This window comes from Ranitomeya variabilis, chromosome 5 (assembly GCF_051348905.1).
Source record: "Ranitomeya variabilis isolate aRanVar5 chromosome 5, aRanVar5.hap1, whole genome shotgun sequence".
Classification (NCBI taxonomy): domain Eukaryota; kingdom Metazoa; phylum Chordata; class Amphibia; order Anura; family Dendrobatidae; genus Ranitomeya; species Ranitomeya variabilis.
This window is the reverse complement of record NC_135236.1, coordinates 89,368,756-89,395,683: the sequence shown is the minus strand read 5'-3', so window position 1 is coordinate 89,395,683 and position 26,928 is coordinate 89,368,756. Positions and strand designations below refer to the sequence as shown.

The following is a 26,928-nucleotide window of genomic DNA, read 5'->3' as shown; positions in this document are numbered from 1 at the left end:
TTGATGGAGTAGCTTAAAAATCCAGACTTTCTTTGGTTACCACAAGAGTGAATCACTCACTTTTGATTGAGTTATCAAGGACGATCTTGTACGTTTGAACTCCAAATTGAAACAAACCGTCCGAATGCACATGCATCTTTATTTTAGAAGAGAGCCAGGGCTAACTTTGTCGGGTCACTGTACGTTATCAATGCCGATGATGGAAAGTTTATTGGACTGCCAGAAGCCTGAAAAACTAAATAGATATCTTCCACATTTCCCTTTCAATTATGACACCAGATTACGGTGGGACTCAATAGACTTGTCCAACCTGCGGCAATTTAAAAAAATACAAAAATTTAAACAACAAATATCTCGTTGAAATTTCTCTCTTAATCTTGACACTAGATCATGAACCGATTCAACGACTTCAGTAGTAAAAAATACAAAACGAAGGCAAGAATAGAATGCTCCAGGTGAGGGTCGAACTCACAACCTCGGCATCACTCGACAGTTACTGCTTTATAAGTACCGCGCGCTGACCGATTGCGGCACTGGAGCTGACTGGGTACACCGCTATGACATAAATTTGATTAAAAAAAAAATTTGAAATGGGATAGTTCTTCAGAAAATTAATGATTGCTTACAACAGGTTTCTAAGGTTTTATTATAATGTTTGACAATAAATATTTTACCATATCACAATCTTTATTAAAAATGAAAATGAGAAATTTATACACTGGACGCTGGGTCATTTTAGACTCAAACATCCTGTTTTTTTTTTTTGTTTTTTTTTTCTTCAGGAAATGCGCACTTACATTTGCTGCAATGAACAGACATTGACGATATAAAAAATTCTTCTGAATTCAGGGGCTGCAGGGTCATCTGTGACATCACCTTTTGTGATTCCTAGATCCTGTGTTAACAGCTGCGTACAGAGGTGTTGTCAGTCTTTGTAACCATACCTCTGATATTAAGCAAAACTGCTCTAGAACGACAGGATGTTTGAGTCCAAAATATTCCCAGTGGCCAGGGTGAAAATTGAAAGATTACTCATTTTGTTTTGTAAGAAAGAACATGATATGAAAAAAAGAACGTTGTCCAAAATGTTTCAAAAACCGTTTACATTTTTCAATTATAATTTTTGATTTTGATATTTGCCAATATTGTGTGGTTGAAAGCATATCCATATCTTAGAAAAGATACTCTTTGTTATTTGGGTCATGAATGACGATGCAAACAATTAAGATGCTATGTTTGTCGGCCCCACACAATTGCGTGTTAACACTTCTCTCAGTACATGGAAAGGATCGTTGTAAAGGGTAGAGGTTTGCAAGAACTAATTTACAAAGAAACAACACAAGGAGAACAGTTTACACCTGCACCATCAACCTTCCATGAGAAACTGTTGGAAAGGGAAATCAACAAGCACCCCAGATGGGACTTGAACCCACAATCCCTGGCTTAGGAGGCCAGTGCCTTATCCATTAGGCCACTGGGGCTTGATGAAGTAGCTTAAAAATCCAGACTTTCTTTGGTTACCACAAGAGTGAATCACTCACTTTTGATTGAGTTATCAAGAACGATCTTGTACTTTTGAACTCCAAATTGAAACAAACCGTCCGAATGCACATGCATCTTTATTTTAGAAGAGAGCCAGGGCTAACTTTGTCGGGTCACTGTACGTTATTAATGCCGATGATGGAAAGTTTATTGGACTGCCAGAAGCCTGAAAAACTAAATAGATATCTTCCACATTTCCCTTTCAATTATGACACCAGATTACGGTGGGACTCAATAGACTTGTCCAACCTGCGGCAATTTAAAAAAATACAAAAATTTAAACAACAAATATCTCGTTGAAATTTCTCTCTTAATCTTGACACTAGATCATGAACCGATTCAACGACTTCAGTAGTAAAAAATACAAAACGAAGGCAAGAATAGAATGATCCAGGTGAGGGTCGAACTCACAACCTCGGCATCACTCGACAGTTACTGCTTTATAAGTACCGCGCGCTGACCGATTGCGCCACTGGGTACACCGCTATGACATAAATTTGATTAAAAAAAAAAATTGAAATGGGATAGCTCTTCAGAAAATTAATGATTGCTTACAACAGGTTTCTAAGGTTTTATTATAATGTTTGACAATATATATTTTACCATATCACAATCTTTATTAAAAATGAAAATGAGAAATTTATACACTGGACGCTGGGTCATTTTAGACTCAAACATCCTGTTTTTTTTTTTTTTTTCTTCAGGAAATGCGCACTTACATTTGCTGCAATGAACAGACATTGACGATATAAAAAATTCTTCTGAATTCAGGGGCTGCAGGGTCATCTGTGACATCACCTTTTGTGATTCCTAGATCCTGTGTTAACAGCTGCGTACAGAGGTGTTGTCAGTCTTTGTAACCATACCTCTGATATTAAGCAAAACTGCTCTAGAACGACAGGATGTTTGAGTCCAAAATATTCCCAGTGGCCAGGGTGAAAATTGAAAGATTACTCATTTTGTTTTGTAAGAAAGAACATGATATGAAAAAAAGAACGTTGTCCAAAATGTTTCAAAAACCGTTTACATTTTTCAATTATAATTTTTGATTTTGATATTTGCCAATATTGTGTGGTTGAAAGCATATCCATATCTTAGAAAAGATACTCTTTGTTATTTGGGTCATAAATGACGATGCAAACAATTAAGATGCTATGTTTGTCGGCCCCACACAATTGCGTGTTAACACTTCTCTCAGTACATGGAAAGGATCGTTGTAAAGGGTAGAGGTTTGCAAGAACTAATTTACAAAGAAACAACACAAGGAGAACAGTTTACACCTGCACCATCAACCTTCCATAAGAAACTGTTGGAAAGGGAAATCAACAAGCACCCCAGATGGGACTTGAACCCACAATCCCTGGCTTAGGAGGCCAGTGCCTTATCCATTAGGCCACTGGGGCTTGATGGAGTAGCTTAAAAATCCAGACTTTCTTTGGTTACCACAAGAGTGAATCACTCACTTTTGATTGAGTTATCAAGGACGATCTTGTACGTTTGAACTCCAAATTGAAACAAACCGTCCGAATGCACATGCATCTTTATTTTAGAAGAGAGCCAGGGCTAACTTTGTCGGGTCACTGTACGTTATCAATGCCGATGATGGAAAGTTTATTGGACTGCCAGAAGCCTGAAAAACTAAATAGATATCTTCCACATTTCCCTTTCAATTATGACACCAGATTACGGTGGGACTCAATAAACTTGTCCAACCTGCGGCAATTTAAAAAAATACAAAAATTTAAACAACAAATATCTCGTTGAAATTTCTCTCTTAATCTTGACACTAGATCATGAACCGATTCAACGACTTCAGTAGTAAAAAATACAAAACGAAGGCAAGAATAGAATGCTCCAGGTGAGGGTCGAACTCACAACCTCGGCATCACTCGACAGTTACTGCTTTATAAGTACCGCGCGCTGACCGATTGCGCCACTGGAGCTGACTGGGTACACCGCTATGACATAAATTTGATTAAAAAAAAAAATTGAAATGGGATAGTTCTTCAGAAAATTAATGATTGCTTACAACAGGTTTCTAAGGTTTTATTATAATGTTTGACAATAAATATTTTACCATATCACAATCTTTATTAAAAATGAAAATGAGAAATTTATACACTGGACGCTGGGTCATTTTAGACTCAAACATCCTGTTTTTTTTTTTGTTTTTTTTTTCTTCAGGAAATGCGCACTTACATTTGCTGCAATGAACAGACATTGACGATATAAAAAATTCTTCTGAATTCAGGGGCTGCAGGGTCATCTGTGACATCACCTTTTGTGATTCCTAGATCCTGTGTTAACAGCTGCGTACAGAGGTGTTGTCAGTCTTTGTAACCATACCTCTGATATTAAGCAAAACTGCTCTAGAACGACAGGATGTTTGAGTCCAAAATATTCCCAGTGGCCAGGGTGAAAATTGAAAGATTACTCATTTTGTTTTGTAAGAAAGAACATGATATGAAAAAAAGAACGTTGTCCAAAATGTTTCAAAAACCGTTTACATTTTTCAATTATAATTTTTGATTTTGATATTTGCCAATATTGTGTGGTTGAAAGCATATCCATATCTTAGAAAAGATACTCTTTGTTATTTGGGTCATAAATGACGATGCAAACAATTAAGATGCTATGTTTGTCGGCCCCACACAATTGCGTGTTAACACTTCTCTCAGTACATGGAAAGGATCGTTGTAAAGGGTAGAGGTTTGCAAGAACTAATTTACAAAGAAACAACACAAGGAGAACAGTTTACACCTGCACCATCAACCTTCCATGAGAAACTGTTGGAAAAGGAAATCAACAAGCACCCCAGATGGGACTTGAACCCACAATCCCTGGCTTAGGAGGCCAGTGCCTTATCCATTAGGCCACTGGGGCTTGCTGGAGTAGCTTAAAAATCCAGACTTTCTTTGGTTACCACAAGAGTGAATCACTCACTTTTGATTGAGTTATCAAGGACGATCTTGTACGTTTGAACTCCAAATTGAAACAAACCGTCCGAATGCACATGCATCTTTATTTTAGAAGAGAGCCAGGGCTAACTTTGTCGGGTCACTGTACGTTATCAATGCCGATGATGGAAAGTTTATTGGACTGCCAGAAGCCTGAAAAACTAAATAGATATCTTCCACATTTCCCTTTCAATTATGACACCAGATTACGGTGGGACTCAATAGACTTGTCCAACCTGCGGCAATTTAAAAAAATACAAAAATTTAAACAACAAATATCTCGTTGAAATTTCTCTCTTAATCTTGACACTAGATCATGAACCGATTCAACGACTTCAGTAGTAAAAAATACAAAACGAAGGCAAGAATAGAATGCTCCAGGTGAGGGTCGAACTCACAACCTCGGCATCACTCGACAGTTACTGCTTTATAAGTACCGCGCGCTGACCGATTGCGCCACTGGAGCTGACTGGGTACACCGCTATGACATAAATTTGATTAAAAAAAAAAATTGAAATGGGATAGTTCTTCAGAAAATTAATGATTGCTTACAACAGGTTTCTAAGGTTTTATTATAATGTTTGACAATAAATATTTTACCATATCACAATCTTTATTAAAAATGAAAATGAGAAATTTATACACTGGACGCTGGGTCATTTTAGACTCAAACATCCTGTTTTTTTTTTTGTTTTTCTTTTCTTCAGGAAATGCGCACTTACATTTGCTGCAATGAACAGACATTGACGATATAAAAAATTCTTCTGAATTCAGGGGCTGCAGGGTCATCTGTGACATCACCTTTTGTGATTCCTAGATCCTGTGTTAACAGCTGCGTACAGAGGTGTTGTCAGTCTTTGTAACCATACCTCTGATATTAAGCAAAACTGCTCTAGAACGACAGGATGTTTGAGTCCAAAATATTCCCAGTGGCCAGGGTGAAAATTGAAAGATTACTCATTTTGTTTTGTAAGAAAGAACATGATATGAAAAAAAGAACGTTGTCCAAAATGTTTCAAAAACCGTTTACATTTTTCAATTATAATTTTTGATTTTGATATTTGCCAATATTGTGTGGTTGAAAGCATATCCATATCTTAGAAAAGATACTCTTTGTTATTTGGGTCATAAATGACGATGCAAACAATTAAGATGCTATGTTTGTCGGCCCCACACAATTGCGTGTTAACACTTCTCTCAGTACATGGAAAGGATCGTTGTAAAGGGTAGAGGTTTGCAAGAACTAATTTACAAAGAAACAACACAAGGAGAACAGTTTACACCTGCACCATCAACCTTCCATGAGAAACTGTTGGAAAGGGAAATCAACAAGCACCCCAGATGGGACTTGAACCCACAATCCCTGGCTTAGGAGGCCAGTGCCTTATCCATTAGGCCACTGGGGCTTGATGGAGTAGCTTAAAAATCCAGACTTTCTTTGGTTACCACAAGAGTGAATCACTCACTTTTGATTGAGTTATCAAGGACGATCTTGTACGTTTGAACTCCAAATTGAAACAAACCGTCCGAATGCACATGCATCTTTATTTTAGAAGAGAGCCAGGGCTAACTTTGTCGGGTCACTGTACGTTATCAATGCCGATGATGGAAAGTTTATTGGACTGCCAGAAGCCTGAAAAACTAAATAGATATCTTCCACATTTCCCTTTCAATTATGACACCAGATTACGGTGGGACTCAATAGACTTGTCCAACCTGCGGCAATTTAAAAAAATACAAAAATTTAAACAACAAATATCTCGTTGAAATTTCTCTCTTAATCTTGACACTAGATCATGAACCGATTCAACGACTTCAGTAGTAAAAAATACAAAACGAAGGCAAGAATAGAATGCTCCAGGTGAGGGTCGAACTCACAACCTCGGCATCACTCGACAGTTACTGCTTTATAAGTACCGCGCGCTGACCGATTGCGCCACTGGAGCTGACTGGGTACACCGCTATGACATAAATTTGATTAAAAAAAAAAATTGAAATGGGATAGTTCTTCAGAAAATTAATGATTGCTTACAACAGGTTTCTAAGGTTTTATTATAATGTTTGACAATAAATATTTTACCATATCACAATCTTTATTAAAAATGAAAATGAGAAATTTATACACTGGACGCTGGGTCATTTTAGACTCAAACATCCTGTTTTTTTTTTTGTTTTTTTTTTCTTCAGGAAATGCGCACTTACATTTGCTGCAATGAACAGACATTGACGATATAAAAAATTCTTCTGAATTCAGGGGCTGCAGGGTCATCTGTGACATCACCTTTTGTGATTCCTAGATCCTGTGTTAACAGCTGCGTACAGAGGTGTTGTCAGTCTTTGTAACCATACCTCTGATATTAAGCAAAACTGCTCTAGAACGACAGGATGTTTGAGTCCAAAATATTCCCAGTGGCCAGGGTGAAAATTGAAAGATTACTCATTTTGTTTTGTAAGAAAGAACATGATATGAAAAAAAGAACGTTGTCCAAAATGTTTCAAAAACCGTTTACATTTTTCAATTATAATTTTTGATTTTGATATTTGCCAATATTGTGTGGTTGAAAGCATATCCATATCTTAGAAAAGATACTCTTTGTTATTTGGGTCATAAATGACGATGCAAACAATTAAGATGCTATGTTTGTCGGCCCCACACAATTGCGTGTTAACACTTCTCTCAGTACATGGAAAGGATCGTTGTAAAGGGTAGAGGTTTGCAAGAACTAATTTACAAAGAAACAACACAAGGAGAACAGTTTACACCTGCACCATCAACCTTCCATGAGAAACTGTTGGAAAGGGAAATCAACAAGCACCCCAGATGGGACTTGAACCCACAATCCCTGGCTTAGGAGGCCAGTGCCTTATCCATTAGGCCACTGGGGCTTGATGGAGTAGCTTAAAAATCCAGACTTTCTTTGGTTACCACAAGAGTGAATCACTCACTTTTGATTGAGTTATCAAGGACGATCTTGTACGTTTGAACTCCAAATTGAAACAAACCGTCCGAATGCACATGCATCTTTATTTTAGAAGAGAGCCAGGGCTAACTTTGTCGGGTCACTGTACGTTATCAATGCCGATGATGGAAAGTTTATTGGACTGCCAGAAGCCTGAAAAACTAAATAGATATCTTCCACATTTCCCTTTCAATTATGACACCAGATTACGGTGGGACTCAATAGACTTGTCCAACCTGCGGCAATTTAAAAAAATACAAAAATTTAAACAACAAATATCTCGTTGAAATTTCTCTCTTAATCTTGACACTAGATCATGAACCGATTCAACGACTTCAGTAGTAAAAAATACAAAACGAAGGCAAGAATAGAATGCTCCAGGTGAGGGTCGAACTCACAACCTCGGCATCACTCGACAGTTACTGCTTTATAAGTACCGCGCGCTGACCGATTGCGCCACTGGAGCTGACTGGGTACACCGCTATGACATAAATTTGATTAAAAAAAAAAATTGAAATGGGATAGTTCTTCAGAAAATTAATGATTGCTTACAACAGGTTTCTAAGGTTTTATTATAATGTTTGACAATAAATATTTTACCATATCACAATCTTTATTAAAAATGAAAATGAGAAATTTATACACTGGACGCTGGGTCATTTTAGACTCAAACATCCTGTTTTTTTTTTTGTTTTTTTTTTCTTCAGGAAATGCGCACTTACATTTGCTGCAATGAACAGACATTGACGATATAAAAAATTCTTCTGAATTCAGGGGCTGCAGGGTCATCTGTGACATCACCTTTTGTGATTCCTAGATCCTGTGTTAACAGCTGCGTACAGAGGTGTTGTCAGTCTTTGTAACCATACCTCTGATATTAAGCAAAACTGCTCTAGAACGACAGGATGTTTGAGTCCAAAATATTCCCAGTGGCCAGGGTGAAAATTGAAAGATTACTCATTTTGTTTTGTAAGAAAGAACATGATATGAAAAAAAGAACGTTGTCCAAAATGTTTCAAAAACCGTTTACATTTTTCAATTATAATTTTTGATTTTGATATTTGCCAATATTGTGTGGTTGAAAGCATATCCATATCTTAGAAAAGATACTCTTTGTTATTTGGGTCATAAATGACGATGCAAACAATTAAGATGCTATGTTTGTCGGCCCCACACAATTGCGTGTTAACACTTCTCTCAGTACATGGAAAGGATCGTTGTAAAGGGTAGAGGTTTGCAAGAACTAATTTACAAAGAAACAACACAAGGAGAACAGTTTACACCTGCACCATCAACCTTCCATGAGAAACTGTTGGAAAGGGAAATCAACAAGCACCCCAGATGGGACTTGAACCCACAATCCCTGGCTTAGGAGGCCAGTGCCTTATCCATTAGGCCACTGGGGCTTGATGGAGTAGCTTAAAAATCCAGACTTTCTTTGGTTACCACAAGAGTGAATCACTCACTTTTGATTGAGTTATCAAGGACGATCTTGTACGTTTGAACTCCAAATTGAAACAAACCGTCCGAATGCACATGCATCTTTATTTTAGAAGAGAGCCAGGGCTAACTTTGTCGGGTCACTGTACGTTATTAATGCCGATGATGGAAAGTTTATTGGACTGCCAGAAGCCTGAAAAACTAAATAGATATCTTCCACATTTCCCTTTCAATTATGACACCAGATTACGGTGGGACTCAATAGACTTGTCCAACCTGCGGCAATTTAAAAAAATACAAAAATTTAAACAACAAATATCTCGTTGAAATTTCTCTCTTAATCTTGACACTAGATAATGAACCGATTCAACGACTTCAGTAGTAAAAAATACAAAACGAAGGCAAGAATAGAATGCTCCAGGTGAGGGTCGAACTCACAACCTCGGCATCACTCAACAGTTACTGCTTTATAAGTACCGCGCGCTGACCGATTGCGCCACTGGAGCTGACTGGGTACACCGCTATGACATAAATTTGATTAAAAAAAAAAATTGAAATGGGATAGTTCTTCAGAAAATTAATGATTGCTTACAACAGGTTTCTAAGGTTTTATTATAATGTTTGACAATAAATATTTTACCATATCACAATCTTTATTAAAAATGAAAATGAGAAATTTATACACTGGACGCTGGGTCATTTTAGACTCAAACATCCTGTTTTTTTTTTTTTTGTTTTTTTTTCTTCAGGAAATGCGCACTTACATTTGCTGCAATGAACAGACATTGACGATATAAAAAATTCTTCTGAATTCAGGGGCTGCAGGGTCATCTGTGACATCACCTTTTGTGATTCCTAGATCCTGTGTTAACAGCTGCGTACAGAGGTGTTGTCAGTCTTTGTAACCATACCTCTGATATTAAGCAAAACTGCTCTAGAACGACAGGATGTTTGAGTCCAAAATATTCCCAGTGGCCAGGGTGAAAATTGAAAGATTACTCATTTTGTTTTGTAAGAAAGAACATGATATGAAAAAAAGAACGTTGTCCAAAATGTTTCAAAAACCGTTTACATTTTTCAATTATAATTTTTGATTTTGATATTTGCCAATATTGTGTGGTTGAAAGCATATCCATATCTTAGAAAAGATACTCTTTGTTATTTGGGTCATAAATGACGATGCAAACAATTAAGATGCTATGTTTGTCGGCCCCACACAATTGCGTGTTAACACTTCTCTCAGTACATGGAAAGGATCGTTGTAAAGGGTAGAGGTTTGCAAGAACTAATTTACAAAGAAACAACACAAGGAGAACAGTTTACACCTGCACCATCAACCTTCCATGAGAAACTGTTGGAAAGGGAAATCAACAAGCACCCCAGATGGGACTTGAACCCACAATCCCTGGCTTAGGAGGCCAGTGCCTTATCCATTAGGCCACTGGGGCTTGATGGAGTAGCTTAAAAATCCAGACTTTCTTTGGTTACCACAAGAGTGAATCACTCACTTTTGATTGAGTTATCAAGGACGATCTTGTACGTTTGAACTCCAAATTGAAACAAACCGTCCGAATGCACATGCATCTTTATTTTAGAAGAGAGCCAGGGCTAACTTTGTCGGGTCACTGTACGTTATCAATGCCGATGATGGAAAGTTTATTGGACTGCCAGAAGCCTGAAAAACTAAATAGATATCTTCCACATTTCCCTTTCAATTATGACACCAGATTACGGTGGGACTCAATAGACTTGTCCAACCTGCGGCAATTTAAAAAAATACAAAAATTTAAACAACAAATATCTCGTTGAAATTTCTCTCTTAATCTTGACACTAGATCATGAACCGATTCAACGACTTCAGTAGTAAAAAATACAAAACGAAGGCAAGAATAGAATGCTCCAGGTGAGGGTCGAACTCACAACCTCGGCATCACTCGACAGTTACTGCTTTATAAGTACCGCGCGCTGACCGATTGCGCCACTGGAGCTGACTGGGTACACCGCTATGACATAAATTTGATTAAAAAAAAAATTTGAAATGGGATAGTTCTTCAGAAAATTAATGATTGCTTACAACAGGTTTCTAAGGTTTTATTATAATGTTTGACAATAAATATTTTACCATATCACAATCTTTATTAAAAATGAAAATGAGAAATTTATACACTGGACGCTGGGTCATTTTAGACTCAAACATCCTGTTTTTTTTTTTGTTTTTTTTTTCTTCAGGAAATGCGCACTTACATTTGCTGCAATGAACAGACATTGACGATATAAAAAATTCTTCTGAATTCAGGGGCTGCAGGGTCATCTGTGACATCACCTTTTGTGATTCCTAGATCCTGTGTTAACAGCTGCGTACAGAGGTGTTGTCAGTCTTTGTAACCATACCTCTGATATTAAGCAAAACTGCTCTAGAACGACAGGATGTTTGAGTCCAAAATATTCCCAGTGGCCAGGGTGAAAATTGAAAGATTACTCATTTTGTTTTGTAAGAAAGAACATGATATGAAAAAAAGAACGTTGTCCAAAATGTTTCAAAAACCGTTTACATTTTTCAATTATAATTTTTGATTTTGATATTTGCCAATATTGTGTGGTTGAAAGCATATCCATATCTTAGAAAAGATACTCTTTGTTATTTGGGTCATAAATGACGATGCAAACAATTAAGATGCTATGTTTGTCGGCCCCAAACAATTGCGTGTTAACACTTCTCTCAGTACATGGAAAGGATCGTTGTAAAGGGTAGAGGTTTGCAAGAACTAATTTACAAAGAAACAACACAAGGAGAACAGTTTACACCTGCACCATCAACCTTCCATGAGAAACTGTTGGAAAGGGAAATCAACAAGCACCCCAGATGGGACTTGAACCCACAATCCCTGGCTTAGGAGGCCAGTGCCTTATCCATTAGGCCACTGGGGCTTGATGAAGTAGCTTAAAAATCCAGACTTTCTTTGGTTACCACAAGAGTGAATCACTCACTTTTGATTGAGTTATCAAGGACGATCTTGTACGTTTGAACTCCAAATTGAAACAAACCGTCCGAATGCACATGCATCTTTATTTTAGAAGAGAGCCAGGGCTAACTTTGTCGGGTCACTGTACGCTATTAATGCCGATGATGGAAAGTTTATTGGACTGCCAGAAGCCTGAAAAACTAAATAGATATCTTCCACATTTCCCTTTCAATTATGACACCAGATTACGGTGGGACTCAATAGACTTGTCCAACCTGCGGCAATTTAAAAAAATACAAAAATTTAAACAACAAATATCTCGTTGAAATTTCTCTCTTAATCTTGACACTAGATCATGAACCGATTCAACGACTTCAGTAGTAAAAAATACAAAACGAAGGCAAGAATAGAATGATCCAGGTGAGGGTCGAACTCACAACCTCGGCATCACTCGACAGTTACTGCTTTATAAGTACCGCGCGCTGACCGATTGCGCCACTGGAGCTGACTGGGTACACCGCTATGACATAAATTTGATTAAAAAAAAAAATTGAAATGGGATAGTTCTTCAGAAAATTAATGATTGCTTACAACAGGTTTCTAAGGTTTTATTATAATGTTTGACAATATATATTTTACCATATCACAATCTTTATTAAAAATGAAAATGAGAAATTTATACACTGGACGCTGGGTCATTTTAGACTCAAACATCCTGGATTTTTTTTTTTTTTTTTTTTCTTCAGGAAATGCGCACTTACATTTGCTGCAATGAACAGACATTGACGATATAAAAAATTCTTCTGAATTCAGGGGCTGCAGGGTCATCTGTGACATCACCTTTTGTGATTCCTAGATCCTGTGTTAACAGCTGCGTAAAGAGGTGTTGTCAGTCTTTGTAACCATACCTCTGATATGAAGCAAAACTGCTCTAGAACGACAGGATGTTTGAGTCCAAAATATTCCCAGTGGCCAGGGTGAAAATTGAAAGATTACTCATTTTGTTTTGTAAGAAAGAACATGATATGAAAAAAAGAACGTTGTCCAAAATGTTTCAAAAACCGTTTACATTTTTCAATTATAATTTTTGATTTTGATATTTGCCAATATTGTGTGGTTGAAAGCATATCCATATCTTAGAAAAGATACTCTTTGTTATTTGGGTCATAAATGACGATGCAAACAATTAAGATGCTATGTTTGTCGGCCCCACACAATTGCGTGTTAACACTTCTCTCAGTACATGGAAAGGATCGTTGTAAAGGGTAGAGGTTTGCAAGAACTAATTTACAAAGAAACAACACAAGGAGAACAGTTTACACCTGCACCATCAACCTTCCATGAGAAACTGTTGGAAAGGGAAATCAACAAGCACCCCAGATGGGACTTGAACCCACAATCCCTGGCTTAGGAGGCCAGTGCCTTATCCATTAGGCCACTGGGGCTTGATGGAGTAGCTTTTAAATCCAGACTTTCTTTGGTTACCACAAGAGTGAATCACTCACTTTTGATTGAGTTATCAAGGACAATCTTGTACGTTTGAACTCCAAATTGAAACAAACCGTCCGAATGCACATGCATCTTTATTTTAGAAGAGAGCCAGGGCTAACTTTGTCGGGTCACTGTACGTTATCAATGCCGATGATGGAAAGTTTATTGGACTGCCAGAAGCCTGAAAAACTAAATAGATATCTTCCACATTTCCCTTTCAATTATGACACCAGATTACGGTGGGACTCAATAGACTTGTCCAACCTGCGGCAATTTAAAAAAATACAAAAATTTAAACAACAAATATCTCGTTGAAATTTCTCTCTTAATCTTGACACTAGATCATGAACCGATTCAACGACTTCAGTAGTAAAAAATACAAAACGAAGGCAAGAATAGAATGCTCCAGGTGAGGATCGAGCTCACAACCTCGGCAACACTCGACAGTTACTGCTTTATAAGTACCGCGCGCTGACCGATTGCGCCACTGGAGCTGACTGGGTACACCGCTATGACATAAATTTGATTAAAAAAAAAAATTGAAATGGGATAGTTCTTCAGAAAATTAATGATTGCTTACAACAGGTTTCTAAGGTTTTATTATAATGTTTGACAATAAATATTTTACCATATCACAATCTTTATTAAAAATGAAAATGAGAAATTTATACACTGGACGCTGGGTCATTTTAGACTCAAACATCCTGTTTTTTTTTTTGTTTTTTTTTTCTTCAGGAAATGCGCACTTACATTTGCTGCAATGAACAGACATTGACGATATAAAAAATTCTTCTGAATTCAGGGGCTGCAGGGTCATCTGTGACATCACCTTTGTGATTCCTAGATCCTGTGTTAACAGCTGCGTACAGAGGTGTTGTCAGTCTTTGTAACCATACCTCTGATATTAAGCAAAACTGCTCTAGAACGACAGGATGTTTGAGTCCAAAATATTCCCAGTGGCCAGGGTGAAAATTGAAAGATTACTCATTTTGTTTTGTAAGAAAGAACATGATATGAAAAATAGAACGTTGTCCAAAATGTTTCAAAAACCGTTTACATTTTTCAATTATAATTTTTGATTTTGATATTTGCCAATATTGTGTGGTTGAAAGCATATCCATATCTTAGAAAAGATACTCTTTGTTATTTGGGTCATAAATGACGATGCAAACAATTAAGATGCTATGTTTGTCGGCCCCACACAATTGCGTGTTAACACTTCTCTCAGTACATGGAAAGGATCGTTGTAAAGGGTAGAGGTTTGCAAGAACTAATTTACAAAGAAACAACACAAGGAGAACAGTTTACACCTGCACCATCAACCTTCCATGAGAAACTGTTGGAAAGGGAAATCAACAAGCACCCCAGATGGGACTTGAACCCACAATCCCTGGCTTAGGAGGCCAGTGCCTTATCCATTAGGCCACTGGGGCTTGATGGAGTAGCTTAAAAATCCAGACTTTTTTTGGTTACCACAAGAGTGAATCACTCACTTTTGATTGAGTTATCAAGGACGATCTTGTACGTTTGAACTCCAAATTGAAACAAACCGTCCGAATGCACATGCATCTTTATTTTAGAAGAGAGCCAGGGCTAACTTTGTCGGGTCACTGTACGTTATCAATGCCGATGATGGAAAGTTTATTGGACTGCCAGAAGCCTGAAAAACTAAATAGATATCTTCCACATTTCCCTTTCAATTATGACACCAGATTACGGTGGGACTCAATAGACTTGTCCAACCTGCGGCAATTTAAAAAAATACAAAAATTTAAACAACAAATATCTCGTTGAAATTTCTCTCTTAATCTTGACACTAGATCATGAACCGATTCAACGACTTCAGTAGTAAAAAATACAAAACGAAGGCAAGAATAGAATGATCCAGGTGAGGGTCGAACTCACAACCTCGGCATCACTCGACAGTTACTGCTTTATAAGTACCGCGCGCTGACCGATTGCGCCACTGGAGCTGACTGGGTACACCGCTATGACATAAATTTGATTAAAAAAAAAATTGAAATGGGATAGTTCTTCAGAAAATTAATGATTGCTTGCAACAGGTTTCTAAGGTTTTATTATAATGTTTGACAATATATATTTTACCATATCACAATCTTTATTAAAAATGAAAATGAGAAATTTATACACTGGACGCTGGGTCATTTTAGACTCAAACATCCTGGTTTTTTTTTTTTTTTTCTTCAGGAAATGCGCACTTACATTTGCTGCAATGAACAGACATTGACGATATAAAAAATTCTTCTGAATTCAGGGGCTGCAGGGTCATCTGTGACATCACCTTTTGTGATTCCTAGATCCTGTGTTAACAGCTGCGTAAAGAGGTGTTGTCAGTCTTTGTAACCATACCTCTGATATTAAGCAAAACTGCTCTAGAACGACAGGATGTTTGAGTCAAGATGGGACTTGAACCCACAATCCCTGACATTGACGATATAAAAAATTCTTCTGAATTCAGGGGCTGCAGGGTCATCTGTGACATCACCTTTTGTGATTCCTAGATCCTGTGTTAACAGCTGCGTAAAGAGGTGTTGTCAGTCTTTGTAACCATACCTCTGATATTAAGCAAAACTGCTCTAGAACGACAGGATGTTTGAGTCAAGATGGGACTTGAACCCACAATCCCTGGCTTAGGAGGCCAGTGCCTTATCCATTAGGCCACTGGGGCTTGATGAAGTAGCTTAAAAATCCAGACTTTCTTTGGTTACCACAAGAGTGAATCACTCACTTTTGATTGAGTTATCAAGAACGATCTTGTACTTTTGAACTCCAAATTGAAACAAACCGTCCGAATGCACATGCATCTTTATTTTAGAAGAGAGCCAGGGCTAACTTTGTCGGGTCACTGTACGTTATTAATGCCGATGATGGAAAGTTTATTGGACTGCCAGAAGCCTGAAAAACTAAATAGATATCTTCCACATTTCCCTTTCAATTATGACACCAGATTACGGTGGGACTCAATAGACTTGTCCAACCTGCGGCAATTTAAAAAAATACAAAAATTTAAACAACAAATATCTCGTTGAAATTTCTCTCTTAATCTTGACACTAGATCATGAACCGATTCAACGACTTCAGTAGTAAAAAATACAAAACGAAGGCAAGAATAGAATGATCCAGGTGAGGGTCGAACTCACAACCTCGGCATCACTCGACAGTTACTGCTTTATAAGTACCGCGCGCTGACCGATTGCGCCACTGGAGCTGACTGGGTACACCGCTATGACATAAATTTGATTAAAAAAAAAATTGAAATGGGATAGTTCTTCAGAAAATTAATGATTGCTTACAACAGGTTTCTAAGGTTTTATTATAATGTTTGACAATATATATTTTACCATATCACAATCTTTATTAAAAATGAAAATGAGAAATTTATACACTGGACGCTGGGTCATTTTAGACTCAAACATCCTGTTTTTTTTTTTTTTTTTTTTTTTCTTCAGGAAATGCGCACTTACATTTGCTGCAATGAACAGACATTGACGATATAAAAAATTCTTCTGAATTCAGGGGCTGCAGGGTCATCTGTGACATCACCTTTTGTGATTCCTAGATCCTGTGTTAACAGCTGCGTAAAGAGGTGTTGTCAGTCTTTGTAACCATACCTCTGATATTAAGCAAAACTGCTCTAGAACGACAGGATGTTTGAGTCCAAAATATTCCCAGTGGCCAGGGTGAAAATTGAAAGATTACTCATTTTGTTTTGTAAGAAAGAACATGATATGAAAAAAAGAACGTTGTCCAAAATGTTTCAAAAACCGTTTACATTTTTCAATTATAATTTTTGATTTTGATATTTGCCAATATTGTGTGGTTGAAAGCATATCCATATCTTAGAAAAGATACTCTTTGTTATTTGGGTCATAAATGACGATGCAAACAATTAAGATGCTATGTTTGTCGGCCCCACACAATTGCGTGTTAACACTTCTCTCAGTACATGGAAAGGATCGTTGTAAAGGGTAGAGGTTTGCAAGAACTAATTTACAAAGAAACAACACAAGGAGAACAGTTTACACCTGCACCATCAACCTTCCATGAGAAACTGTTGGAAAGGGAAATCAACAAGCACCCCAGATGGGACTTGAACCCACAATCCCTGGCTTAGGAGGCCAGTGCCTTATCCATTAGGCCACTGGGGCTTGATGGAGTAGCTTAAAAATCCAGACTTTCTTTGGTTACCACAAGAGTGAATCACTCACTTTTGATTGAGTTATCAAGGACGATCTTGTACGTTTGAACTCCAAATTGAAACAAACCGTCCGAATGCACATGCATCTTTATTTTAGAAGAGAGCCAGGGCTAACTTTGTCGGGTCACTGTACGTTATCAATGCCGATGATGGAAAGTTTATTGGACTGCCAGAAGCCTGAAAAACTAAATAGATATCTTCCACATTTCCCTTTCAATTATGACACCAGATTACGGTGGGACTCAATAGACTTGTCCAACCTGCGGCAATTTAAAAAAATACAAAAATTTAAACAACAAATATCTCGTTGAAATTTCTCTCTTAATCTTGACACTAGATCATGAACCGATTCAACGACTTCAGTAGTAAAAAATACAAAACGAAGGCAAGAATAGAATGATCCAGGTGAGGGTCGAACTCACAACCTCGGCATCACTCGACAGTTACTGCTTTATAAGTACCGCGCGCTGACCGATTGCGCCACTGGAGCTGACTGGGTACACCGCTATGACATAAATTTGATTAAAAAAAAAATTGAAATGGGATAGTTCTTCAGAAAATTAATGATTGCTTGCAACAGGTTTCTAAGGTTTTATTATAATGTTTGACAATATATATTTTACCATATCACAATCTTTATTAAAAATGAAAATGAGAAATTTATACACTGGACGCTGGGTCATTTTAGACTCAAACATCCTGGTTTTTTTTTTTTTTTCTTCAGGAAATGCGCACTTACATTTGCTGCAATGAACAGACATTGACGATATAAAAAATTCTTCTGAATTCAGGGGCTGCAGGGTCATCTGTGACATCACCTTTTGTGATTCCTAGATCCTGTGTTAACAGCTGCGTAAAGAGGTGTTGTCAGTCTTTGTAACCATACCTCTGATATTAAGCAAAACTGCTCTAGAACGACAGGATGTTTGAGTCCAAAATATTCCCAGTGGCCAGGGTGAAAATTGAAAGATTACTCATTTTGTTTTGTAAGAAAGAACATGATATGAAAAAAAGAACGTTGTCCAAAATGTTTCAAAAACCGTTTACATTTTTCAATTATAATTTTTGATTTTGATATTTGCCAATATTGTGTGGTTGAAAGCATATCCATATCTTAGAAAAGATACTCTTTGTTATTTGGGTCATAAATGACGATGCAAACAATTAAGATGCTATGTTTGTCGGCCCCACACAATTGCGTGTTAACACTTCTCTCAGTACATGGAAAGGATCGTTGTAAAGGGTAGAGGTTTGCAAGAACTAATTTACAAAGAAACAACACAAGGAGAACAGTTTACACCTGCACCATCAACCTTCCATGAGAAACTGTTGGAAAGGGAAATCAACAAGCACCCCAGATGGGACTTGAACCCACAATCCCTGGCTTAGGAGGCCAGTGCCTTATCCATTAGGCCACTGGGGCTTGATGAAGTAGCTTAAAAATCCAGACTTTCTTTGGTTACCACAAGAGTGAATCACTCACTTTTGATTGAGTTATCAAGAACGATCTTGTACTTTTGAACTCCAAATTGAAACAAACCGTCCGAATGCACATGCATCTTTATTTTAGAAGAGAGCCAGGGCTAACTTTGTCGGGTCACTGTACGTTATTAATGCCGATGATGTAAAGTTTATTGGACTGCCAGAAGCCTGAAAAACTAAATAGATATCTTCCACATTTCCCTTTCAATTATGACACCAGATTACGGTGGGACTCAATAGACTTGTCCAACCTGCGGCAATTTAAAAAAATACAAAAATTTAAACAACAAATATCTCGTTGAAATTTCTCTCTTAATCTTGACACTAGATCATGAACCGATTCAACGACTTCAGTAGTAAAAAATACAAAACGAAGGCAAGAATAGAATGATCCAGGTGAGGGTCGAACTCACAACCTCGGCATCACTCGACAGTTACTGCTTTATAAGTACCGCGCGCTGACCGATTGCGCCACTGGAGCTGACTGGGTACACCGCTATGACATAAATTTGATTAAAAAAAAAAATTGAAATGGGATAGTTCTTCAGAAAATTAATGATTGCTTACAACAGGTTTCTAAGGTTTTATTATAATGTTTGACAATAAATATTTTACCATATCACAATCTTTATTAAAAATGAAAATGAGAAATTTATACACTGGACGCTGGGTCATTTTAGACTCAAACATCCTGTTTTTTTTTTTGTTTTTTTTTTCTTCAGGAAATGCGCACTTACATTTGCTGCAATGAACAGACATTGACGATATAAAAAATTCTTCTGAATTCAGGGGCTGCAGGGTCATCTGTGACATCACCTTTTGTGATTCCTAGATCCTGTGTTAACAGCTGCGTACAGAGGTGTTGTCAGTCTTTGTAACCATACCTCTGATATTAAGCAAAACTGCTCTAGAACGACAGGATGTTTGAGTCCAAAATATTCCCAGTGGCCAGGGTGAAAATTGAAAGATTACTCATTTTGTTTTGCAAGAAAGAACATGATATGAAAAAAAGAACGTTGTCCAAAATGTTTCAAAAACCGTTTACATTTTTCAATTATAATTTTTGATTTTGATATTTGCCAATATTGTGTGGTTGAAAGCATATCCATATCTTAGAAAAGATACTCTTTGTTATTTGGGTCATAAATGACGATGCAAACAATTAAGATGCTATGTTTGTCGGCCCCACACAATTGCGTGTTAACACTTCTCTCAGTACATGGAAAGGATCGTTGTAAAGGGTAGAGGTTTGCAAGAACTAATTTACAAAGAAACAACACAAGGAGAACAGTTTACACCTGCACCATCAACGAGAAACTGTTGGAAAGGGAAATCAACAAGCACCCCAGATGGGACTTGAACCCACAATCCCTGGCTTAGGAGGCCAGTGCCTTATCCATTAGGCTACTGGGGCTTGATGGAGTAGCTTAAAAATCCAGACTTTCTTTGGTTACCACAAGAGTGAATCACTCACTTTTGATTGAGTTATCAAGGACGATCTTGTACGTTTGAACTCCAAATTGAAACAAACCGTCCGAATGCACATGCATCTTTATTTTAGAAGAGAGCCAGGGCTAACTTTGTCGGGTCACTGTACGTTATCAATGCCGATGATGGAAAGTTTATTGGACTGCCAGAAGCCTGAAAAACTAAATAGATATCTTCCACATTTCCCTTTCAATTATGACACCAGATTACGGTGGGACTCAATAGACTTGTCCAACCTGCGGCAATTTAAAAAAATACAAAAATTTAAACAACAATTATCTCGTTGAAATTTCTCTCTTAATCTTGACACTAGATCATGAACCGATTCAACGACTTCAGTAGTAAAAAATACAAAATGAAGGCAAGAATAGAATGCTCCAGGTGAGGGTCGAACTCACAACCTCGGCATCACTCGACAGTTACTGCTTTATAAATACCGCGCGCTGACCGATTGCGCCACTGGAGCTGACTGGGTACACCGCTATGACATAAATTTGATTAAAAAAAAAAATTGAAATGGGATAGTTCTTCAGAAAATTAATGATTGCTTACAACAGGTTTCTAAGGTTTTATTATAATGTTTGACAATAAATATTTTACCATATCACAATCTTTATTAAAAATAAAAATGAGAAATTTATACACTGGACGCTGGGTCATTTTAGACTCAAACATCCTGTTTTTTTTTTCTTCAGAAAATTCGCACTTACATTTGCTGCAATGAACAGACATTGACGATATAAAAAATTCTTCTGAATTCAGGGGCTGCAGGGTCATCTGTGACATCACCTTTTGTGATTCCTAGATCCTGTGTTAACAGCTGCGTACAGAGGTGTTGTCAGTCTTTGTAACCATACCTCTGATATTAAGCAAAACTGCTCTAGAACGACAGGATGTTTGAGTCCAAAATATTCCCAGTGGCCAGGGTGAAAATTGAAAGATTACTCATTTTGTTTTGTAAGAAAGAACATGATATGAAAAAAAGAACGTTGTCCAAAATGTTTCAAAAACCGTTTACATTTTTCAATTATAATTTTTGATTTTGATATTTGCCAATATTGTGTGGTTGAAAGCATATCCATATCTTAGAAAAGATACTCTTTGTTATTTGGGTCATAAATGACGATGCAAACAATTAAGATGCTATGTTTGTCGGCCCCACACAATTGCGTGTTAACACTTCTCTCAGTACATGGAAAGGATCGTTGTAAAGGGTAGAGGTTTGCAAGAACTAATTTACAAAGAAACAACACAAGGAGAACAGTTTACACCTGCACCATCAACCCTCCATGAGAAACTGTTGGAAAGGGAAATCAACAAGCACCCCAGATGGGACTTGAACCCACAATCCCTGGCTTAGGAGGCCAGTGCCTTATCCATTAGGCCACTGGGGCTTGATGGAGTAGCTTAAAAATCCAGACTTTCTTTGGTTACCACAAGAGTGAATCACTCACTTTTGATTGAGTTATCAAGGACGATCTTGTACGTTTGAACTCCAAATTGAAACAAACCGTCCGAATGCACATGCATCTTTATTTTAGAAGAGAGCCAGGGCTAACTTTGTCGGGTCACTGTACGTTATCAATGCCGATGATGGAAAGTTTATTGGACTGCCAGAAGCCTGAAAAACTAAATAGATATCTTCCACATTTCCCTTTCAATTATGACACCAGATTACGGTGGGACTCAATAGACTTGTCCAACCTGCGGCAATTTAAAAAAATACAAAAATTTAAACAACAAATATCTCATTGAAATTTCTCTCTTAATCTTGACACTAGATCATGAACCGATTCAACGACTTCAGTAGTAAAAAATACAAAACGAAGGCAAGAATAGAATGCTCCAGGTGAGGGTCGAACTCACAACCTCGGCATCACTCGACAGTTACTGCTTTATAAGTACCGCGCGCTGACCGATTGCGCCACTGGAGCTGACTGGGTACACCGCTATGACATAAATTTGATTAAAAAAAAAATTGAAATGGGATAGTTCTTCAGAAAATTAATGATTGCTTACAACAGGTTTCTAAGGTTTTATTATAATGTTTGACAATAAATATTTTACCATATCACAATCTTTATTAAAAATGAAAATGAGAAATTTATACACTGGACGCTGGGTCATTTTAGACTCAAACATCCTGTTTTTTTTTTGTTTTTTTTTTCTTCAGGAAATGCGCACTTACATTTGCTGCAATTAACAGACATTGACGATATAAAAAATTCTTCTGAATTCAGGGGCTGCAGGGTCATCTGTGACATCACCTTTTGTGATTCCTAGATCCTGTGTTAACAGCTGCGTACAGAGGTGTTGTCAGTCTTTGTAACCATACCTCTGATATTAAGCAAAACTGCTCTAGAACGACAGGATGTTTGAGTCCAAAATATTCCCAGTGGCCAGGGTGAAAATTGAAAGATTACTCATTTTGTTTTGTAAGAAAGAACATGATATGAAAAAAAGAACGTTGTCCAAAATGTTTCAAAAACCGTTTACATTTTTCAATTATAATTTTTGATTTTGATATTTGCCAATATTGTGTGGTTGAAAGCATATCCATATCTTAGAAAAGATACTCTTTGTTATTTGGGTCATAAATGACGATGCAAACAATTAAGATGCTATGTTTGTCGGCCCCACACAATTGCGTGTTAACACTTCTCTCAGTACATGGAAAGGATCGTTGTAAAGGGTAGAGGTTTGCAAGAACTAATTTACAAAGAAACAACACAAGGAGAACAGTTTACACCTGCACCATCAACGAGAAACTGTTGGAAAGGGAAATCAACAAGCACCCCAGATGGGACTTGAACCCACAATCCCTGGCTTAGGAGGCCAGTGCCTTATCCATTAGGCTACTGGGGCTTGATGGAGTAGCTTAAAAATCCAGACTTTCTTTGGTTACCACAAGAGTGAATCACTCACTTTTGATTGAGTTATCAAGGACGATCTTGTACGTTTGAACTCCAAATTGAAACAAACCGTCCGAATGCACATGCATCTTTATTTTAGAAGAGAGCCAGGGCTAACTTTGTCGGGTCACTGTACGTTATCAATGCCGATGATGGAAAGTTTATTGGACTGCCAGAAGCCTGAAAAACTAAATAGATATCTTCCACATTTCCCTTTCAATTATGACACCAGATTACGGTGGGACTCAATAGACTTGTCCAACCTGCGGCAATTTAAAAAAATACAAAAATTTAAACAACAATTATCTCGTTGAAATTTCTCTCTTAATCTTGACACTAGATCATGAACCGATTCAACGACTTCAGTAGTAAAAAATACAAAATGAAGGCAAGAATAGAATGCTCCAGGTGAGGGTCGAACTCACAACCTCGGCATCACTCGACAGTTACTGCTTTATAAATACCGCGCGCTGACCGATTGCGCCACTGGAGCTGACTGGGTACACCGCTATGACATAAATTTGATTAAAAAAAAAAATTGAAATGGGATAGTTCTTCAGAAAATTAATGATTGCTTACAACAGGTTTCTAAGGTTTTATTATAATGTTTGACAATAAATATTTTACCATATCACAATCTTTATTAAAAATAAAAATGAGAAATTTATACACTGGACGCTGGGTCATTTTAGACTCAAACATCCTGTTTTTTTTTTCTTCAGGAAATTCGCACTTACATTTGCTGCAATGAACAGACATTGACGATATAAAAAATTCTTCTGAATTCAGGGGCTGCAGGGTCATCTGTGACATCACCTTTTGTGATTCCTAGATCCTGTGTTAACAGCTGCGTACAGAGGTGTTGTCAGTCTTTGTAACCATACCTCTGATATTAAGCAAAACTGCTCTAGAACGACAGGATGTTTGAGTCCAAAATATTCCCAGTGGCCAGGGTGAAAATTGAAAGATTACTCATTTTGTTTTGTAAGAAAGAACATGATATGAAAAAAAGAACGTTGTCCAAAATGTTTCAAAAACCGTTTACATTTTTCAATTATAATTTTTGATTTTGATATTTGCCAATATTGTGTGGTTGAAAGCATATCCATATCTTAGAAAAGATACTCTTTGTTATTTGGGTCATAAATGACGATGCAAACAATTAAGATGCTATGTTTGTCGGCCCCACACAATTGCGTGTTAACACTTCTCTCAGTACATGGAAAGGATCGTTGTAAAGGGTAGAGGTTTGCAAGAACTAATTTACAAAGAAACAACACAAGGAGAACAGTTTACACCTGCACCATCAACCCTCCATGAGAAACTGTTGGAAAGGGAAATCAACAAGCACCCCAGATGGGACTTGAACCCACAATCCCTGGCTTAGGAGGCCAGTGCCTTATCCATTAGGCCACTGGGGCTTGATGGAGTAGCTTAAAAATCCAGACTTTCTTTGGTTACCACAAGAGTGAATCACTCACTTTTGATTGAGTTATCAAGGACGATCTTGTACGTTTGAACTCCAAATTGAAACAAACCGTCCGAATGCACATGCATCTTTATTTTAGAAGAGAGCCAGGGCTAACTTTGTCGGGTCACTGTACGTTATCAATGCCGATGATGGAAAGTTTATTGGACTGCCAGAAGCCTGAAAAACTAAATAGATATCTTCCACATTTCCCTTTCAATTATGACACCAGATTACGGTGGGACTCAATAGACTTGTCCAACCTGCGGCAATTTAAAAAAATACAAAAATTTAAACAACAAATATCTCGTTGAAATTTCTCTCTTAATCTTGACACTAGATCATGAACCGATTCAACGACTTCAGTAGTAAAAAATACAAAATGAAGGCAAGAATAGAATGATCCAGGTGAGGGTCGAACTCACAACCTCGGCATCACTCGACAGTTACTGCTTTATAAGTACCGCGCGCTGACCGATTGCGCCACTGGAGCTGACTGGGTACACCACACTGACATAAATTTGATTAAAAAAAAAATTGAAATGGGATAGTTCTTCAGAAAATTAATGATTGCTTACAACAGGTTTCTAAGGTTTTATTATAATGTTTGACAATATATATTTTACCATATCACAATCTTTATTAAAAATGAAAATGAGAAATTTATACACTGGATGCTGGGTCATTTTAGACTCAAACATCCTGTTTTTTTTTTGTTTTGTTTTTTTCTTCAGGAAATGCGCACTTACATTTGCTGCAATGAACAGACATTGACGATATAAAAAATTCTTCTGAATTCAGGGGCTGCAGGGTCATCTGTGACATCACCTTTTGTGATTCCTAGATCCTGTGTTAACAGCTGCGTAAAGAGGTGTTGTCAGTCTTTGTAACCATATCTCTGATATTAAGCAAAACTGCTCTAGAACGACAGGATGTTTGAGTCCAAAATATTCCCAGTGGCCAGGGTGAAAATTGAAAGATTACTCATTTTGTTTTGTAAGAAAGAACATGATATGAAAAAAAGAACGTTGTCCAAAATGTTTCAAAAACCGTTTACATTTTTCAATTATAATTTTTGATTTTGATATTTGCCAATATTGTGTGGTTGAAAGCATATCCATATCTTAGAAAAGATACTCTTTGTTATTTGGGTCATAAATGATGATGCAAACAATTAAGATGCTATGTTTGTCGGCCCCACACAATTGCGTGTTAACACTTCTCTCAGTACATGGAAAGGATCGTTGTAAAGGGTAGAGGTTTGCAAGAACTAATTTACAAAGAAACAACACAAGGATAACAGTTTACACCTGCACCATCAACCTTCCATGAGAAACTGTTGGAAAGGGAAATCAACAAGCACCCCAGATGGGACTTGAACCCACAATCCCTGGCTTAGGAGGCCAGTGCCTTATCCATTAGGCCACTGGGGCTTGATGGAGTAGCTTAAAAATCCAGACTTTCTTTGGTTACCACAAGAGTGAATCACTCACTTTTGATTGAGTTATCAAGGACGATCTTGTACGTTTGAACTCCAAATTGAAACAAACCGTCCGAATGCACATGCATCTTTATTTTAGAAGAGAGCCAGGGCTAACTTTGTCGGGTCACTGTACGTTATCAATGCCGATGATGGAAAGTTTATTGGACTGCCAGAAGCCTGAAAAACTAAATAGATATCTTCCACATTTCCCTTTCAATTATGACACCAGATTACGGTGGGACTCAATAGACTTGTCCAACCTGCGGCAATTTAAAAAAATACAAAAATTTAAACAACAAATATCTCATTGAAATTTCTCTCTTAATCTTGACACTAGATCATGAACCGATTCAACGACTTCAGTAGTAAAAAATACAAAACGAAGGCAAGAATAGAATGCTCCAGGTGAGGGTCGAACTCACAACCTCGGCATCACTCGACAGTTACTGCTTTATAAGTACCGCGCGCTGACCGATTGCGCCACTGGAGCTGACTGGGTACACCGCTATGACATAAATTTGAT

The 26,928-nt window shown here is 37.4% G+C and overlaps 36 non-coding genes across 36 annotated transcripts; all 36 read right to left on the bottom strand.

Moving 5' to 3' along the window:
• Nucleotides 1-447: 447 nt before the first annotated feature.
• Nucleotides 448-540, bottom strand: TRNAI-UAU (transfer RNA isoleucine (anticodon UAU)). The gene is given in 2 exon segments: nucleotides 448-483; nucleotides 503-540. It is a non-coding gene; the product is annotated as a tRNA-Ile (tRNA).
• Nucleotides 541-1,408: 868 nt separating this feature from the next.
• On the bottom strand, nucleotides 1,409-1,481 carry TRNAR-CCU (transfer RNA arginine (anticodon CCU)). Its single transcript has one exon. It is a non-coding gene; the product is annotated as a tRNA-Arg (tRNA).
• Nucleotides 1,482-1,928: 447 nt separating this feature from the next.
• On the bottom strand, nucleotides 1,929-2,025 carry TRNAI-UAU (transfer RNA isoleucine (anticodon UAU)). Its single transcript is given in 2 exon segments — nucleotides 1,929-1,964; nucleotides 1,984-2,025. It is a non-coding gene; the product is annotated as a tRNA-Ile (tRNA).
• Nucleotides 2,026-2,872: 847 nt separating this feature from the next.
• On the bottom strand, nucleotides 2,873-2,945 carry TRNAR-CCU (transfer RNA arginine (anticodon CCU)). The gene has a single exon. It is a non-coding gene; the product is annotated as a tRNA-Arg (tRNA).
• A 447-nt stretch (nucleotides 2,946-3,392) lies between these two features.
• TRNAI-UAU (transfer RNA isoleucine (anticodon UAU)) lies at nucleotides 3,393-3,485 on the bottom strand. Its single transcript is given in 2 exon segments — nucleotides 3,393-3,428; nucleotides 3,448-3,485. It is a non-coding gene; the product is annotated as a tRNA-Ile (tRNA).
• Nucleotides 3,486-4,352: 867 nt separating this feature from the next.
• Nucleotides 4,353-4,425, bottom strand: TRNAR-CCU (transfer RNA arginine (anticodon CCU)). Its single transcript has one exon. It is a non-coding gene; the product is annotated as a tRNA-Arg (tRNA).
• Nucleotides 4,426-4,872: 447 nt separating this feature from the next.
• TRNAI-UAU (transfer RNA isoleucine (anticodon UAU)) lies at nucleotides 4,873-4,965 on the bottom strand. The gene is given in 2 exon segments: nucleotides 4,873-4,908; nucleotides 4,928-4,965. It is a non-coding gene; the product is annotated as a tRNA-Ile (tRNA).
• Nucleotides 4,966-5,832: 867 nt separating this feature from the next.
• TRNAR-CCU (transfer RNA arginine (anticodon CCU)) lies at nucleotides 5,833-5,905 on the bottom strand. The gene has a single exon. It is a non-coding gene; the product is annotated as a tRNA-Arg (tRNA).
• Nucleotides 5,906-6,352: 447 nt separating this feature from the next.
• TRNAI-UAU (transfer RNA isoleucine (anticodon UAU)) lies at nucleotides 6,353-6,445 on the bottom strand. Its single transcript is given in 2 exon segments — nucleotides 6,353-6,388; nucleotides 6,408-6,445. It is a non-coding gene; the product is annotated as a tRNA-Ile (tRNA).
• An 867-nt stretch (nucleotides 6,446-7,312) lies between these two features.
• Nucleotides 7,313-7,385, bottom strand: TRNAR-CCU (transfer RNA arginine (anticodon CCU)). The gene has a single exon. It is a non-coding gene; the product is annotated as a tRNA-Arg (tRNA).
• A 447-nt stretch (nucleotides 7,386-7,832) lies between these two features.
• TRNAI-UAU (transfer RNA isoleucine (anticodon UAU)) lies at nucleotides 7,833-7,925 on the bottom strand. Its single transcript is given in 2 exon segments — nucleotides 7,833-7,868; nucleotides 7,888-7,925. It is a non-coding gene; the product is annotated as a tRNA-Ile (tRNA).
• Nucleotides 7,926-8,792: 867 nt separating this feature from the next.
• Nucleotides 8,793-8,865, bottom strand: TRNAR-CCU (transfer RNA arginine (anticodon CCU)). Its single transcript has one exon. It is a non-coding gene; the product is annotated as a tRNA-Arg (tRNA).
• A 447-nt stretch (nucleotides 8,866-9,312) lies between these two features.
• Nucleotides 9,313-9,405, bottom strand: TRNAI-UAU (transfer RNA isoleucine (anticodon UAU)). The gene is given in 2 exon segments: nucleotides 9,313-9,348; nucleotides 9,368-9,405. It is a non-coding gene; the product is annotated as a tRNA-Ile (tRNA).
• An 869-nt stretch (nucleotides 9,406-10,274) lies between these two features.
• On the bottom strand, nucleotides 10,275-10,347 carry TRNAR-CCU (transfer RNA arginine (anticodon CCU)). Its single transcript has one exon. It is a non-coding gene; the product is annotated as a tRNA-Arg (tRNA).
• Nucleotides 10,348-10,794: 447 nt separating this feature from the next.
• Nucleotides 10,795-10,887, bottom strand: TRNAI-UAU (transfer RNA isoleucine (anticodon UAU)). Its single transcript is given in 2 exon segments — nucleotides 10,795-10,830; nucleotides 10,850-10,887. It is a non-coding gene; the product is annotated as a tRNA-Ile (tRNA).
• Nucleotides 10,888-11,754: 867 nt separating this feature from the next.
• On the bottom strand, nucleotides 11,755-11,827 carry TRNAR-CCU (transfer RNA arginine (anticodon CCU)). The gene has a single exon. It is a non-coding gene; the product is annotated as a tRNA-Arg (tRNA).
• A 447-nt stretch (nucleotides 11,828-12,274) lies between these two features.
• On the bottom strand, nucleotides 12,275-12,367 carry TRNAI-UAU (transfer RNA isoleucine (anticodon UAU)). Its single transcript is given in 2 exon segments — nucleotides 12,275-12,310; nucleotides 12,330-12,367. It is a non-coding gene; the product is annotated as a tRNA-Ile (tRNA).
• An 867-nt stretch (nucleotides 12,368-13,234) lies between these two features.
• Nucleotides 13,235-13,307, bottom strand: TRNAR-CCU (transfer RNA arginine (anticodon CCU)). Its single transcript has one exon. It is a non-coding gene; the product is annotated as a tRNA-Arg (tRNA).
• Nucleotides 13,308-13,754: 447 nt separating this feature from the next.
• Nucleotides 13,755-13,847, bottom strand: TRNAI-UAU (transfer RNA isoleucine (anticodon UAU)). Its single transcript is given in 2 exon segments — nucleotides 13,755-13,790; nucleotides 13,810-13,847. It is a non-coding gene; the product is annotated as a tRNA-Ile (tRNA).
• An 866-nt stretch (nucleotides 13,848-14,713) lies between these two features.
• Nucleotides 14,714-14,786, bottom strand: TRNAR-CCU (transfer RNA arginine (anticodon CCU)). The gene has a single exon. It is a non-coding gene; the product is annotated as a tRNA-Arg (tRNA).
• Nucleotides 14,787-15,233: 447 nt separating this feature from the next.
• TRNAI-UAU (transfer RNA isoleucine (anticodon UAU)) lies at nucleotides 15,234-15,326 on the bottom strand. Its single transcript is given in 2 exon segments — nucleotides 15,234-15,269; nucleotides 15,289-15,326. It is a non-coding gene; the product is annotated as a tRNA-Ile (tRNA).
• Nucleotides 15,327-16,489: 1,163 nt separating this feature from the next.
• On the bottom strand, nucleotides 16,490-16,582 carry TRNAI-UAU (transfer RNA isoleucine (anticodon UAU)). Its single transcript is given in 2 exon segments — nucleotides 16,490-16,525; nucleotides 16,545-16,582. It is a non-coding gene; the product is annotated as a tRNA-Ile (tRNA).
• Nucleotides 16,583-17,449: 867 nt separating this feature from the next.
• TRNAR-CCU (transfer RNA arginine (anticodon CCU)) lies at nucleotides 17,450-17,522 on the bottom strand. Its single transcript has one exon. It is a non-coding gene; the product is annotated as a tRNA-Arg (tRNA).
• Nucleotides 17,523-17,969: 447 nt separating this feature from the next.
• On the bottom strand, nucleotides 17,970-18,062 carry TRNAI-UAU (transfer RNA isoleucine (anticodon UAU)). Its single transcript is given in 2 exon segments — nucleotides 17,970-18,005; nucleotides 18,025-18,062. It is a non-coding gene; the product is annotated as a tRNA-Ile (tRNA).
• An 860-nt stretch (nucleotides 18,063-18,922) lies between these two features.
• TRNAR-CCU (transfer RNA arginine (anticodon CCU)) lies at nucleotides 18,923-18,995 on the bottom strand. The gene has a single exon. It is a non-coding gene; the product is annotated as a tRNA-Arg (tRNA).
• A 447-nt stretch (nucleotides 18,996-19,442) lies between these two features.
• Nucleotides 19,443-19,535, bottom strand: TRNAI-UAU (transfer RNA isoleucine (anticodon UAU)). Its single transcript is given in 2 exon segments — nucleotides 19,443-19,478; nucleotides 19,498-19,535. It is a non-coding gene; the product is annotated as a tRNA-Ile (tRNA).
• Nucleotides 19,536-20,395: 860 nt separating this feature from the next.
• TRNAR-CCU (transfer RNA arginine (anticodon CCU)) lies at nucleotides 20,396-20,468 on the bottom strand. The gene has a single exon. It is a non-coding gene; the product is annotated as a tRNA-Arg (tRNA).
• Nucleotides 20,469-20,915: 447 nt separating this feature from the next.
• Nucleotides 20,916-21,008, bottom strand: TRNAI-UAU (transfer RNA isoleucine (anticodon UAU)). Its single transcript is given in 2 exon segments — nucleotides 20,916-20,951; nucleotides 20,971-21,008. It is a non-coding gene; the product is annotated as a tRNA-Ile (tRNA).
• An 855-nt stretch (nucleotides 21,009-21,863) lies between these two features.
• On the bottom strand, nucleotides 21,864-21,936 carry TRNAR-CCU (transfer RNA arginine (anticodon CCU)). Its single transcript has one exon. It is a non-coding gene; the product is annotated as a tRNA-Arg (tRNA).
• A 447-nt stretch (nucleotides 21,937-22,383) lies between these two features.
• Nucleotides 22,384-22,476, bottom strand: TRNAI-UAU (transfer RNA isoleucine (anticodon UAU)). Its single transcript is given in 2 exon segments — nucleotides 22,384-22,419; nucleotides 22,439-22,476. It is a non-coding gene; the product is annotated as a tRNA-Ile (tRNA).
• Nucleotides 22,477-23,334: 858 nt separating this feature from the next.
• TRNAR-CCU (transfer RNA arginine (anticodon CCU)) lies at nucleotides 23,335-23,407 on the bottom strand. Its single transcript has one exon. It is a non-coding gene; the product is annotated as a tRNA-Arg (tRNA).
• A 447-nt stretch (nucleotides 23,408-23,854) lies between these two features.
• TRNAI-UAU (transfer RNA isoleucine (anticodon UAU)) lies at nucleotides 23,855-23,947 on the bottom strand. Its single transcript is given in 2 exon segments — nucleotides 23,855-23,890; nucleotides 23,910-23,947. It is a non-coding gene; the product is annotated as a tRNA-Ile (tRNA).
• Nucleotides 23,948-24,802: 855 nt separating this feature from the next.
• Nucleotides 24,803-24,875, bottom strand: TRNAR-CCU (transfer RNA arginine (anticodon CCU)). Its single transcript has one exon. It is a non-coding gene; the product is annotated as a tRNA-Arg (tRNA).
• A 447-nt stretch (nucleotides 24,876-25,322) lies between these two features.
• TRNAI-UAU (transfer RNA isoleucine (anticodon UAU)) lies at nucleotides 25,323-25,415 on the bottom strand. Its single transcript is given in 2 exon segments — nucleotides 25,323-25,358; nucleotides 25,378-25,415. It is a non-coding gene; the product is annotated as a tRNA-Ile (tRNA).
• Nucleotides 25,416-26,282: 867 nt separating this feature from the next.
• TRNAR-CCU (transfer RNA arginine (anticodon CCU)) lies at nucleotides 26,283-26,355 on the bottom strand. The gene has a single exon. It is a non-coding gene; the product is annotated as a tRNA-Arg (tRNA).
• A 447-nt stretch (nucleotides 26,356-26,802) lies between these two features.
• TRNAI-UAU (transfer RNA isoleucine (anticodon UAU)) lies at nucleotides 26,803-26,895 on the bottom strand. Its single transcript is given in 2 exon segments — nucleotides 26,803-26,838; nucleotides 26,858-26,895. It is a non-coding gene; the product is annotated as a tRNA-Ile (tRNA).
• Between the last annotated feature and the right edge of the window lie 33 nt (nucleotides 26,896-26,928).